The sequence below is a fragment of the Enhydra lutris genome, unplaced genomic scaffold, assembly GCF_002288905.1.
Source record: "Enhydra lutris kenyoni isolate GAN:26980312 unplaced genomic scaffold, ASM228890v2 scaffoldscaffold58, whole genome shotgun sequence".
Taxonomy (NCBI): Eukaryota; Metazoa; Chordata; class Mammalia; order Carnivora; family Mustelidae; genus Enhydra; species Enhydra lutris.
This window is the reverse complement of record NW_019154142.1, coordinates 18,105,595-18,118,347: the sequence shown is the minus strand read 5'-3', so window position 1 is coordinate 18,118,347 and position 12,753 is coordinate 18,105,595. Positions and strand designations below refer to the sequence as shown.

At 39.3% G+C, this 12,753-nt stretch overlaps 1 protein-coding gene across 1 annotated transcript in view; it reads left to right on the top strand.

Moving 5' to 3' along the window:
• Positions 1–3,681: 3,681 nt before the first annotated feature.
• The window catches only part of LOC111158325 (four and a half LIM domains 5), a 45,560-nt gene continuing 36,488 nt past the window's right edge, over positions 3,682–12,753 (top strand). The window contains exon 1 of the mRNA XM_022520301.1: positions 3,682–3,918. The gene's annotated coding sequence lies outside the window, so the exon portion shown is untranslated. The remainder of the gene's footprint in view (positions 3,919–12,753) is intronic.

Here is a 12,753-nt window from a genome sequence, read left to right as displayed (position 1 = left end):
AATTAGATCTGTCTTTTAGAAAGACCACCCATTCTGAAAGGCAGTTTGACAACTTAGCAAAATCCTTTAAAATATAGTATTTGTGAAATTAGTGTCTCTCCTATCTGAAAAGTAAAATGGGGACTTAGTATGTAGGAGTCTTTTTCCCAGCCTGTAGTCAAAAAGGAGCATGGACAACCTGTCTTACACAGAAATGAGGTGGTCTTCGTGGCTCTGAAATATTCTTGCTTACTCAGATGACAGTCGTCCACAAAACAAAACCAAGCAATCAAACAAAAACACGCTTCTCTGACTAGTCAAGCTAAGACAAAGTTCCCAAAGGTTTTCTCTTATAATTCTTGTCATTCAATGTGAAGAAGAAAAAGTGCTTGGTCAAATTGCTTTCCTACTGAGCTTGTCTACTCACCTAAAATGTACCTGTACCTTAACTCTATCACGTAGACTTATAGATTGCTCGGAGGCAGGACACATAGTGAGTATAGAATACACAGTGGTTTAAATAGTATCTAATGAACGCAAATGAACTTAAAATGAGTGTTCTGTATTTTTCTCCTTCCCCATTTCTTACTAAAATCTAAGTCCTTGTGATTCATACATTATAAATGCTCGGGGTAAGTTTTGGTATTGAAGAAAACAAATCAGAGAGACAGAAGTGCACTATTCCACAATATATTTCATGTGTCTCATTATTTTGCAGCCTTAATTCATAACCACTTTAAAATGTTTGATTTGGAAGATCATTCACAGTATATTAAGTAGAAAAGGATGCAGAACTATATATATAATGTGGCCTTGGTTTTCTAATTAAATATACTGTATAAACATTAGCATAAGTACATTTACATAAACATTTCCTTGTATAGTTCTATGCATGCATACAAAATGTTCTAAAGAGATTTGGGTTGTGACTCTCTTAGATTGCAAGTCATTTTAAACTTTATTTGTTTCAAATCTTAATCCAGTTTTCTGCAAGAAGCATGTATTTTATAATTTGATAAACCAATAAATTTAAAATATTGTTTTACAGTAATATAGAGAAATGACAGGAGGGGATACCAACCATTTCAAGACTGATACAGTAATCCAAGGGAGAAAAGTGAGCACCAGAATGCAGGGATGATGAAAAACTTGAGGGGGAGATTTAACAAAGTAGAACCAGCAGAAGTTGGAGTTGGGGATAAATAATGGGGCTGGGGCAGAATAAGGGAGGACGGTCTAAGATGACAACTTGGATGATTGTGTCATGCCCTGAGGAGGAACTCCAGTAGACTAGCAGGTTTGGAGTGGGGAGAAGATGAGATGATGTATTAGGGACTTTTCAGTTTGAGGTGCATGAGGGCCTGTAGACAAAGACAGCCAACAGCCTACAGGAGACAGGTCTGGAACCTTAGATAACAGTGAGAATACAGGTTTGGGAGTCATGTGATCGCTAATGGTTTCCATCAGGAGTGCCATGGAGAGTGTGCTGAGAAGCCTGCTGACCTGAGGAGGAAGCTCTAGGGAAGGGTGAGATGAATAAAGAAGAGGAGGCTAAAGAACAAGGAGGAAATCAGGAGCACGTAACTTAGGGAAACCGAGGGCAAATTTCAAAAAGAAATAGGGCCAAAGATGAGAAATTTCAGGTAAGGTTAAAGACCGCACCCTTTAAAGTGCTCCTTAAGACATTTTTTCGAACTTAATGAAGCTTTTTTGGTGGAGTGGTTCAAGGGGAGGACTTCATGCAACTGTCTGAGGAGGAACCAGAAGGATCAGAAGTTTTGTTTTTTGTTTTTTAAAGATTTTGTTTATTTGACAGACAGAGATCACAAGTAAGCAGAGAGGCAGGCAGAGAGAGAGGAGGAAGCAGGCTCCCCGCTGAGCAGAAAGCCCAATGCAGGGCTCGATCCCAGGACCCTGAGATCACGACCTGAGCCAAAGGCAGAGGCTTTAACCCACTGAGCCACCCAGAGGCCCCAGGATCAGTAGTTTTATCAGTGAATGTAGATCACCCTCTCGGGAAGCATAGGAGTAAACAAAGGATGATGGCCCCATAATTAGGTGGGAACATATGCAATTTTATATCTCCAAGACTCCACTTCCTCGCCTTGAAAAGGATAAAAATAATTCCTGGCTAGCAGTAGTATCACGAGGGTTAAAATCTATCACTAGTTGGGCGCCTGGGTGGCTCAGTGGGTTAAGCCGCTGCCTTCGGCTCAGGTCATGATCCCAGGTCCTGGGTTCAAGCCCCGCATCGGGCTTTCTGCTCAGCAGGGAGCCTGCTTCCTCCTCTCTCTCTGCCTGCCTCTCTGCCTACTTGTGATTTCTCTCTGACAAATAAATAAATAAAATCTTAAAAAAAAAAAATCTATCACTAGTTGAGTGTATTCGTTTTCTCTCACTGAATCGATTTGTTGTCGCTGCTTGCCATGTTTTTTTTTCATGTTTTCATTTTCATATCTTAATCATCGAATTCAAGTGAATAGCAATGCACACACTTGACTGGCTTTGCATTTCCCTAACTCAAGTTTTTTTATTGTATCTACCTGAGTTCGATCTCAGAAAATATTAGTGTGTAATTCCGTTAGCGCTTAGAACAAGAACAGTTTTTGTCTGGGAATAAATGGGGTGAAAGCAGAACACTTCTACTCTCACCCCACCTTATAAAACGAAGAAACAGCCTCAAGCAGAGATTCTAGGAACAACCTTATTTGCTTTATGGATCAAACTGACCACGGAAAATTCCTGTCCTGGATTAATTCAATATTCAAACATTTCTTTAGATTCAACTCTCGAAATCTCTATCCCCCTTTTTTTTTCCTAAAGATTTATTTATTGGTCAGAGAGAGAAGGGCGTGGAGAGAGAGTGCACATGCACACAAGCAGGGGGAGCAGCAGGCAGAGGGAGAAGCAGGCTCCCTGCTGAGCAAGGATACCGATGCTGGGCTTGATCCTGAGGTCCTGGGGTCATGACCTGAGGTCACAACCTGAGCCAAAGTCAGAAGCTTAACCGAGTGAGCCACCCAGGGATCCCAATCCACTTTTCCTCATTTTTTAATCAAAGATTTCAAAAGACCAGACAAGTCTCTGTTTAAATGAAGTCACACAGCCTTGCCGTGACGTAACAATTGTTGCCAGCTCACGGGGCAATAGGCAAAAGCAGGGAATGGCGAGTCCACAGTGAGGTTCAGGAAGCAGGTAACGACCTGCAGTTATTCTAGTCAAATCCAAGGCTCTAAGTTCTCAAATTTCCTAAGAACGCAGTGATAGAGGCCGTACCCCAAGGTTTATCTCTCAAGCAACAAAAGATTCTGCAGGTAAGAACATGAAGCCTCATCTCTTCCAGATAGTTCAACAGAAAAGCTCTGTAATGCAACCATTTCTAACCTAAAAGATAGGTTCAGAGAGTCATCAGAAAACAAGACAAAACAAAATTTAAAAAAATATATATTAATCAAGGAAAAAAAAAGTACATCATCATTTTGGAAATTTTTAAAAAGTTAAATATGCCCTTAATTTAGCCTAAGCAGTGGAAATTTCTTGCGTATGTATGTGAGTTGTCTGTATATACACTTGTATTTTAAACTTTTGGGGGCTTATCCAGATATTCCAAGTACTAATTTTGGCAGGATTTCCCTTTAAGGATATCCTGCAGAGAATTTGTTCCTCACAATTTGACGTAAAAATTGACAGGGAGTGCTTTTTCAGCCCAGTAGGAGTCAGCTATGTGCACATCACAAGACTTGGAGGAAACCAACTCACTCTCCTATTTCCTTCTACAAAGCTGAAAAAGCTGCAGTTGGGAGGGACCCTCAGATAGCTCTGGTGGTCCCCTCTGTTCCTTTTGGAGTGGACATTTGAAAGTGTTGGAAGACAAAAATCATCATCATATATTCCCTTTCATACCCTTTAAATCACAGGAAAAGGCAGCCTCGAGAAAAAGTAAGTTTTGTTTTTTTTTCCGTAATATTTCCTTTGTAGTTTTTTTATGTGGTATTTCGGCTTTAGTTTGTTTTTGTTTTGTTTTGTTTTTTGTTGTTGTTGTTGTTGTTTTAAGTATGAGAGATTCTTATAAACTTTCTAGTGACTGCTTATGAGAAAATTCTTACTTGGCAAGTAAGTGCGTATCTTGAAGTTTCTTAGAAACTCTTCAAAAGCCACTTGAGCCAACAGTTGTCAAATTTTATAAGATGAGCTTTTCAGATGTCTCATTTCAATAATATGCATGCGGAGGTTACACAGTGGTCAGAGAACTCTTCCGAGTTGTCACCTCTGTTCTGAAAGTGGTCTTTATACATGGGGCTATGTGTAGCTTTGTTGCCGTGAAAAGGAGGTGGCAGGATTCTGGGAATTTACTTGGCTTAACTTACTTGAATGACTAACTTTATTACCGTGGTTATTTTATGGCTGGGTTTATATATCCACAGCACAATTCAAAGTCATTTACAGATTTTAAATATTAGTGAGATTCTTTCTATTTTCAAGAAAAATCTGCCTACTTTCCAGATGCAGGCTTAAACACCATTCCTAATGTGAGGTTTTCGGAGATTGAACTGAAATGTCTGTGTGTCTGGCCCACACAAATATATAATCTAGTACTGGAATCGAAAGCATTGCTTCCTGAAGCAAACGGTTACTGCAGCAAAAGGATGCATCCCACATGTGTTTATGTTTTTTACCAGTATATAGTCAGACTCCCTTCAGAGTCTGTCAGCCATTTGAAAAACCAAATGCAACCCCTCAGCTGTCAGTCTGGGTTTCAGAAAGGTGAAAACTAAAAAGACTCATTAATAAAATGTGTAATCCTGATAAATAAAATGTAAGAAAATCCTCAAGTCACTTTAGCTGTCATTTCACATCCATAATATCGTCGTGTATAAATTCTAGCGTTTTCATTAGCGAAGGCTATAGATGAATATTTCACACAAACACTGCAAAAATGTTTCATACACGGTATTTCTTACCACATTTGTTATGATATATGCCTGAAGCCATACTCCGAATCGTTTGATGGGGAAGGTAAACACCCACGTCTATTTTCCACACTTGCTCTATTTATTTCCACACGTTATCATTAGTTGCCAGTTCTGAGTCTGTTCTACCTAACCAAGAGGGGCACATTTGCATCTTAATATCACATCACTTCACTGACAAGTTTACCTCTTATTTTTATTATACTTGCCAACAACATTTTGAATAAAGGTGGATTAATTTGCGTTCCTTAGGCAAGCCTAGTAACTTTCTACTGTAATATTGAAAATAAAGGTTCATCTAGAACACGCTGGAAAAGCTCTGATTTGTTTTTCATGTTTTCAATCTAGGAAACATGATTTCTTTAGAATTGAAAACCAAATCCTTGGGTTCGCATGGGCAGTTCTGAGTCAGATATCAGTTCAACAAACTTGTATTTCTGTGCTCTCGTAATTGTCTTTTTCCTCTGTGATTGTCATAATTTTTCTTGGTTACCTTTTGATGCCCTTGAAATGATCAGCTTGGGCATTTATTTGTCTCCAGATTACAGGTGTCCTTAAGAATCTGACAGAATCAGGGGTGCCTGGGTGGCTCAGTGGGTTGAGCCTCTGCCTTCGGCTCCGGTCATGATCTCAGGGTCCTGGGATCGAGCTCCGCATCCGGCTCTCTGCTCAGCGGGGAGCCTGCTTCCCCTCCTCTCTCTGCCTGCCTCTCTGCCTACTTGGGATCTCTCTCCCTCTGTCAAAAACAAATAAATAAAATCTTAAAAAAAAATAAGAATCTGACAGAATCAATGTACTCTCTTCTAAAAACAAACAAACAAAAAAGGCCTATTGCAAATAGATTTTTTCAGTGACATTTCTGGGGTTGAGAGACCCCTGAAATCTGTCCTTGAGTATTTTTGGAGGTCCTGATTATGAACTACTGTTTTCTGTGAAGCCAGAAACTTCAGTTTTAGGCATACGTTGGCGCCAGTGGGTTCACCAAAATCTTCAGAAGTCTTAGGATAGAAGAACACCTGAACTGTCTCTTTAAACTGTCCTCACCTGAAGGCAGGTAAGGCTAAGGCAAGGATTTCAGTTTAAGGGTTTATTTTTAAAGCAGGTGCTTAGTTAATTCATGGCCATACTTGTCCTGAACAGCGGGTCATGGAAATAAAAGCAGAGTACTCAAGTAACAGAACAGTTCCTTTTGTGGACAACAAGACTTAGGATGGAAGGGGAATAGGATTAACCCACTGAGGACCCCAGAATGTGGAAGAGATGACTGTAGAGATGTCCTCTTCTTTCTCTGACCATCCTCCTAAATCTCCATACCTACCTATCGGTACACTGGAACCTAGAAGGGAAGAGCCAAACCAGTGCCTTAACGGGGCATACCTTACTCTTCAGGGCTCACCCTCTTCAACCTTCCCTTCTTTATTGGCTCCCTCCATCAGCACTTAAACATGCTCAAATTATCCGTCTTAAAATGCCTCTCCTTCATGACTGAGCTCTTACACTTCCCCTCTCCCTCAGCTTCATAAATCAAGCTCCGGAAAATTTGTCTACACTCTTATTAATCTCTACTTCCTGAGTCTCACTTCTCAATCTATTGAAGTCTGGCTTTCGTCCTCACCGGTTTTCCCCAGTTCTCATGAAGGTTATCAATCACTAGCGAATTGTTAAATCCAGCAGACATTTCTCATTATCTCGTCAGTGTCTCAAATCAATTTTACCCTCTTCTCCACTTTCCGCACCTTGAGACACTCTTCACCCAGGGCTTCTATGATACCAAACTCAAGGTTCTCTCCCACTAAGACCACTCTTCTTGGTCTGTTTTGCAGGCTCCCCTTCTTCTCCCTGTATGCTGGACTCCCTTTTTCTCTTCCTGGGCAATTTCACTGCTTCAATTATCATCCGTTCCATAGGCGAATCCAAAAATCTAGATCTGAGATATCTTTTCTGCGCTATAGACCTATGTGTTCAACTGTCTGCTGAAAACAGAACTGAGTAGAGCAGGCTTGAGGCCTGGTGACTAAAATCGGGAAGGAGGGAGGGACATCAAGAACAATGAGGACTTTCTCTAAGACCCCTTCCAATATGCCCAAGTAATTTATATGGTTTCCCTGTCATTTATATGGTTTCCAATGCTCTCTTTAGTCCTGGCTAAACAACTCTACTTGGATACCCCAAAGTCTCAAATCTCATGATTTAATCTAAAAGTAAATTCATCATTTCCCTCTCCTGCTCCCCGCCCTGCTTCCTTAAAGTATACTCTTACATGGTAAATGATACCATGATGAAACCGGTTGCCCAAGCCAGAAATTTGGGGGAACTCCTCCCTCCCTCAGTTCATGTATCTTTGGAGACCCAAAGAATCTCCAAGTTCATTTATTCACCTATGCCTCTCCTCTGACACTGCCACCACACTATTTGAAGCTGCCATCTTCTTTTACTCGGTGAACCACAGCCCTTTCACTGGTCTCCCTGCCTCCAGAATTGTCCTCTTCTACTACATTCTCCATACTGAAGCCAGAACAACTGACCTAAAACAATTGCTCTAAAAACACATTTAATTCTGCCAACCTCTCTCTTCACACTTTTCCCTAATACTCCACTGACCTTAAGATAATGTCCAGATTCCTTCTCAAGGTTAAAGAGAAACAATAGAGTCTAGGGGATTACAGCAGATCTCTTCAAACATTAAGGTGCTCGGGTAGGACCTGGTCCTTGTTAAAATGCAGATTCTGGTTCTGTAGGTCTGGATCGATGCCTCAGGCATTTTTACATGTCTAACAAGATTTCCAGGTGAAGCTAATGATACTCGTTGAAGGACCATGCTTCTCCTGCTAGATTGGCTGGAGCTCAAGTCTTAGGTATGTCACTCACTTGGTCGAAGAACTTGAAGAAGTCACTTAGCCTCTCTGTGTGTCTCCTTTGCCTTGTATATAAAATGGAGATCATGATGGTATACCTTTTTCTTAGGTTTGTTATGAGGAATAAACATGTTATATTAAAATTATTTGCTGCAGTGCCTAGCACAGAGTAAGTGTTAAGTGCCACTTACTATCATTAGTCAAGACCTTCAATAACTTAGGCTCTCCATTCTTCTCCAAACCAGTTTTTACTATGGCACTGATGTGTGTGCACACACACACAAACACGCACACTACTGCTCACTCATACCGAATGACCTTTAGATAATTAAGAATAGAGCAAATGCCTCTTTTCTGTCAAGTTCCCATAAGCACTTTTTGGTAGAGCCCTCTGCACACAGCCCTAACTCAACTCAATCGCCCTCATCTTAATTTAGATCTCAGCTCAGATGATTTATCTTCCAGGAAGTACTTACAGACCATTCTCCATCCGAGTCCACACTTCATACCACTTTTGAGTATGCTTACATCACCAGTGTGCCCTCTGGTCTCAGATTATCTCATTTGTTTATCTGTATCTCCTATAAGACTATCTATCCCATTAGAGTAAAGGACTGCGGCAATTACTGCTGACTTTCTAGCTTCTCACACTCTTTTGCAGGTTGCAGGGATCAGTAAAGAATGAGTGCATTTTTTTTTTAAAGTTTTACTTATTTATTTTACTTATTTATTTGACAGAGATCACAAGTAAGCAGAGAGGCAGGCATAGAGGGAGGGGGAAGCAGGCTCCCGGCTAAGCAGAGAGCCTGATGCAGGGCTCGATCCCAGGACCCTGAGATCATGACCTGAGCTGAAGGCAGTGGCTTAACCCACTGAGCCACCCAGGCGCCCCAAGAATGAGTGCATTTTATAGACGCATTTCCAAAGACCTCTAAATGAGAAATGGAGATCGGGAACAGAGAGCTTTAAGATCTGGTTTGAGAAAAGGGAAATATCGGATGTAACCCTCCAAATGCTGCTCTGGGTCGGACTGTTAACACAATGGAAAGGACAAAAAAAGTTTCAAATTCATAAAATAAATAAACAAGGTTAGTAAGTCAATGAAATGGTGATAGTGTGATACAAAGAAGAGAGTCAAGACTTTGAAGTCTGGTCCATGTTGAGCCCCCTGTGAACTCAGGCAGATGAGTTTGCTTCCCTGCCTTAATGATGGAATACAAACACCTATTTTGTAGAATTTTGTATTAGAGCAAAGTAATTTTTAATTTTTATTTCTTCTCAAATTCTTCTGTTACAATTCTGTTGCTACTAGCAAAGATTTGAGATATTCCTTTGCTTGTTTATTCTGCCAGAGCAGTATTCACCAAATGGATCCCGGTTTTATTTTTCAGTAGATCGCTTTGATGTATCAGATTCTCCCCTCATGTTATTTAACAATACACCTTCTGAGGTTATTGGCGATTTAATCACAACTATAGCACTGAAGATGGTGCAGAACAGGCTTCTGGGATTCCTGTCTCCCAGCTTGCTCCTGTTCTCTTTAATGATTCCTTTTCCTTATAGCTGTTCATAAGACAATTTAATTAACATGGTCATTTATCTCCTAGCATGTTTTAAAAAAATATAAATCATTTTTTTTTACAGAGCCAAAAAGTCATACATAAAGGTCATTCATTCATTCATATATTCACTCATTCATTCATCAAGCAGACCAAGCCAGCATAGCACCTACAGAGAAACGGGTCAACCGTTCAGTTTTCTATAGAGCGTGAATCTCTGCGTTATGATGATGACCATTACCTGAGTCTCCTTGGAACAAAGAATGGTCTAGCATACATTTTGACCAAACGCCTCTCAGTATAGAACTCACAATGCTTCAGTTTTGTGGAAAATTGTGTCTTAACATTAAGACCAACACTTCTTTAGCAGATTCGTGGATATAATTTGCATGGAGGGAAAAATAAAGCATCTAACACCTAGCTGTCATGCCACCTAAATGAAGTAAGACAATTCTTAAAAATGATTTCTGGTCCTATAATTACATTCACTCTATTAATCTGTTCTCTTGAACACTTTTAGAGTTATACTATCACAGAAGATTCTAATCTTTGAAAGTTTTTTCTTATTAAACAACTGTACTCTTAACTTTGTTCAATATCTTATTTTTCTTATTATCAAAGGATACATTGTACAATTTCTATAGAGTACTGGCCAGTAAAAATGTTTTTAAAAATCTATAACTTCAATCAAGAGGCCTAGCATTTGAGTGTATTTTTTTCTAAACTTGTTTTCTACTCTTTAATGGTACTTATGTGGTTGAGATCACACTAATTATTCACTTCATACTCTTTTTCTTACTTAAAGCAATATCAGAACCATTTTGCCACATCATTAAATATTTTTCCAAACACCATATTAGTGACTTCTAGTATTATTTTAAAGTCATTTGGTAAATAATTTCATATTCTTTTAAGCAGCCTATAAAAGTCCTTTTCAAATCCTAAACTTAGACACAATTTAGCAGTTAACAAAATAGAACTAAAAACACAAAATATACTTTGAAACTTTACATCAGGGATCAGTAAACATTCTTTGTAAAGAGCCAGACAATAAATATAGAGATTACTTAAAATAAAAATAAAATCTTAAAAAAAAAATAAAGTAGCCACAGACTGTATGTAAATGGAAGTATGGTCATGTTCCAATAAAACTTTATTTATGGGCACAAATTTAAATTTCCTATCATTTCACATGTCAAAACATTGTATTCCTCTTTTGGATTTATGTTTTTTTTTCTTCACTTAAAAATGTAAAACCTATGTTTAGGTCAAAGGCCATACAGACACAAGCAGTGGCTAGATTTTGGTCCTTGGGCTTAAGAAGGCAACTGCTAATCTAAAGCCTAGTTCCAAAAACTTTGGCTTCACCAGGTTTGAGAAGCTTCTGTGATAACATGCATAGATAAATGTTCTTAAGAAGAGATAAATAGCTTTCATTAGATGCTAAACAAATTCTTAAACTAAAATGTTTAAAAATCATGTTTCAGATAATATACATGAAAACACTTTGTGAATCATAAGTCATTTTTTTAAAGACTTTATTCATTTATTTGAGAGAGAGAGAGCATGTAGAAGTGGCGGGGGGAGGTTCAGAGGGACAGGGAGAAGCAGGCATCTCAACCATAAATCATTTATTAAAACACATATTGGTATTTCACTTATGATGTTATTCAATTAAACCCCAAATGACCTGAAAAAATTGATTAATAGAAATAAATGTATGCCATTGCCAAAATTGCACCTAGGAAACTGATACTTGAAATCCAAAAACCTTATAAACTAGAACCTAAAGAGAAAATAGTTAAGTCACATTCCCAAACACACTAAAAGTAAGAATTAACAATTATTCTGATCAAGGTAATTAGAATATTTATTGTTTTGTTTATTTTTTGGCTGAGCCAAGAGCTTAAAAATAATGCTAATCATTCCTTCATTTTGTTTTTAAGTTTTAAACTACAAAGTTAGCATAACCAGAAAAATCCCAGTTTTCAATATCCTGGTTAATAAAAGCAGTATATGGATTTCTGTCTCTCTCTCCTCCCTTTTCCCCACATACACATATACGTAGTTCACAAAGAAACTGAAGAATAAAACCACCTTTATTGCAACATATGTGTGGATTTGAAAGCGCCACTTAATCATGTATCTCTACTTTTCAAGTTTTAAGACAACTGAGAAGTAGATACAAGTGTCATATGTGAATCAACTTATTATCAATTTTATTGTTACTAAAGCTGAATTGGAAAAGGTTTTCTTCCAAAGACTGCCCCTCCCAGGCCAGGGCAGGAAGAGCCCATGGGCTCCCACAGTGACAGTGGCCTTCCTGGGGCAGAGCTGAGGGGCTGCCTTGGGCTGTGTCTAGGGAGGAGAGCAGAGTGGAAGCCTGTGCACTGGCTATTTCTATCAGAGTGATGGGGAGAGAGTGAGTTACCCTCACTCACAAAGGAGAGGCCCCCTTTGCCCAGGTACTTATCAGTTAAGTCACTCCTCAAGTGTAACAGAATCAGAGAGCCCAGAGATCTGGTTGGGTGGGGTGGGGACATTTTATCCACAAAATTTCAAAAGAAAAAGTCTTTTTTCTGAGGACTTTGAAACCTGAGGAAATGAGAGCTCTCATATGATTTTTTTCCCTTTCATGATTTTTAATTCAAAGAAGCATTCCTGGCTTCTTATAAGTTTAAGTCATCAAGGTGACTTGCGGAAATGCTGAGTCAGAGATTTTTAGTTAAAAGTGTATGTCAAAGACCTCCTTTTACAAAGTATGGTCTTCGGTTGAAAGAGCAAAACAGTAGGCTAAATATATTCGTGGCAATGTATAGCTGAGTTTTTAAAGCTCTGACATGTAAAAATATTTCGTTTCTGAATGACTCTTTTCTTATCCAACTATGGTCAAAATCCTGCCCTGCAGCTGTCGTCTTTCAAGCGGCTGTCATAGTGCTCCCTGGCTTGTCGCCCACACCCATCGGCATGCTCCCACATCACCTCCACAGCCCTGTGGACTCCTTACTGCCTAGGAACCTTCCTCCACCTTTTCCTAGAGACTAGCCTTTCTCAACCTTCATGATGCAGCTCTAGAAGAAGCTTTTCTTGAAGTTTTCTAGAAATTTCCTGAAATTTCCAGAGCACCCCATGTGTTTGTTCAAGTATTTCTGCATGTCATCTCTACTTTCTGTCCTCATTCCTTCCATCTGCAATATTTACTGAGTACTCAGCACATGGTGGTGTGATGCCAGACACCAGGAATCTAGTGGGAACAGAGCATCTGTCCCACCTGAAGTTTACTGTTGAGTATGAAAAATGATGAACTGGAGCTAAGGCCAACTATATGTGAGAGTACCGAGAGCCATGAGAACTTAAGAGTCAGATTCCTCATCCGGTGGAAGGTCAGAG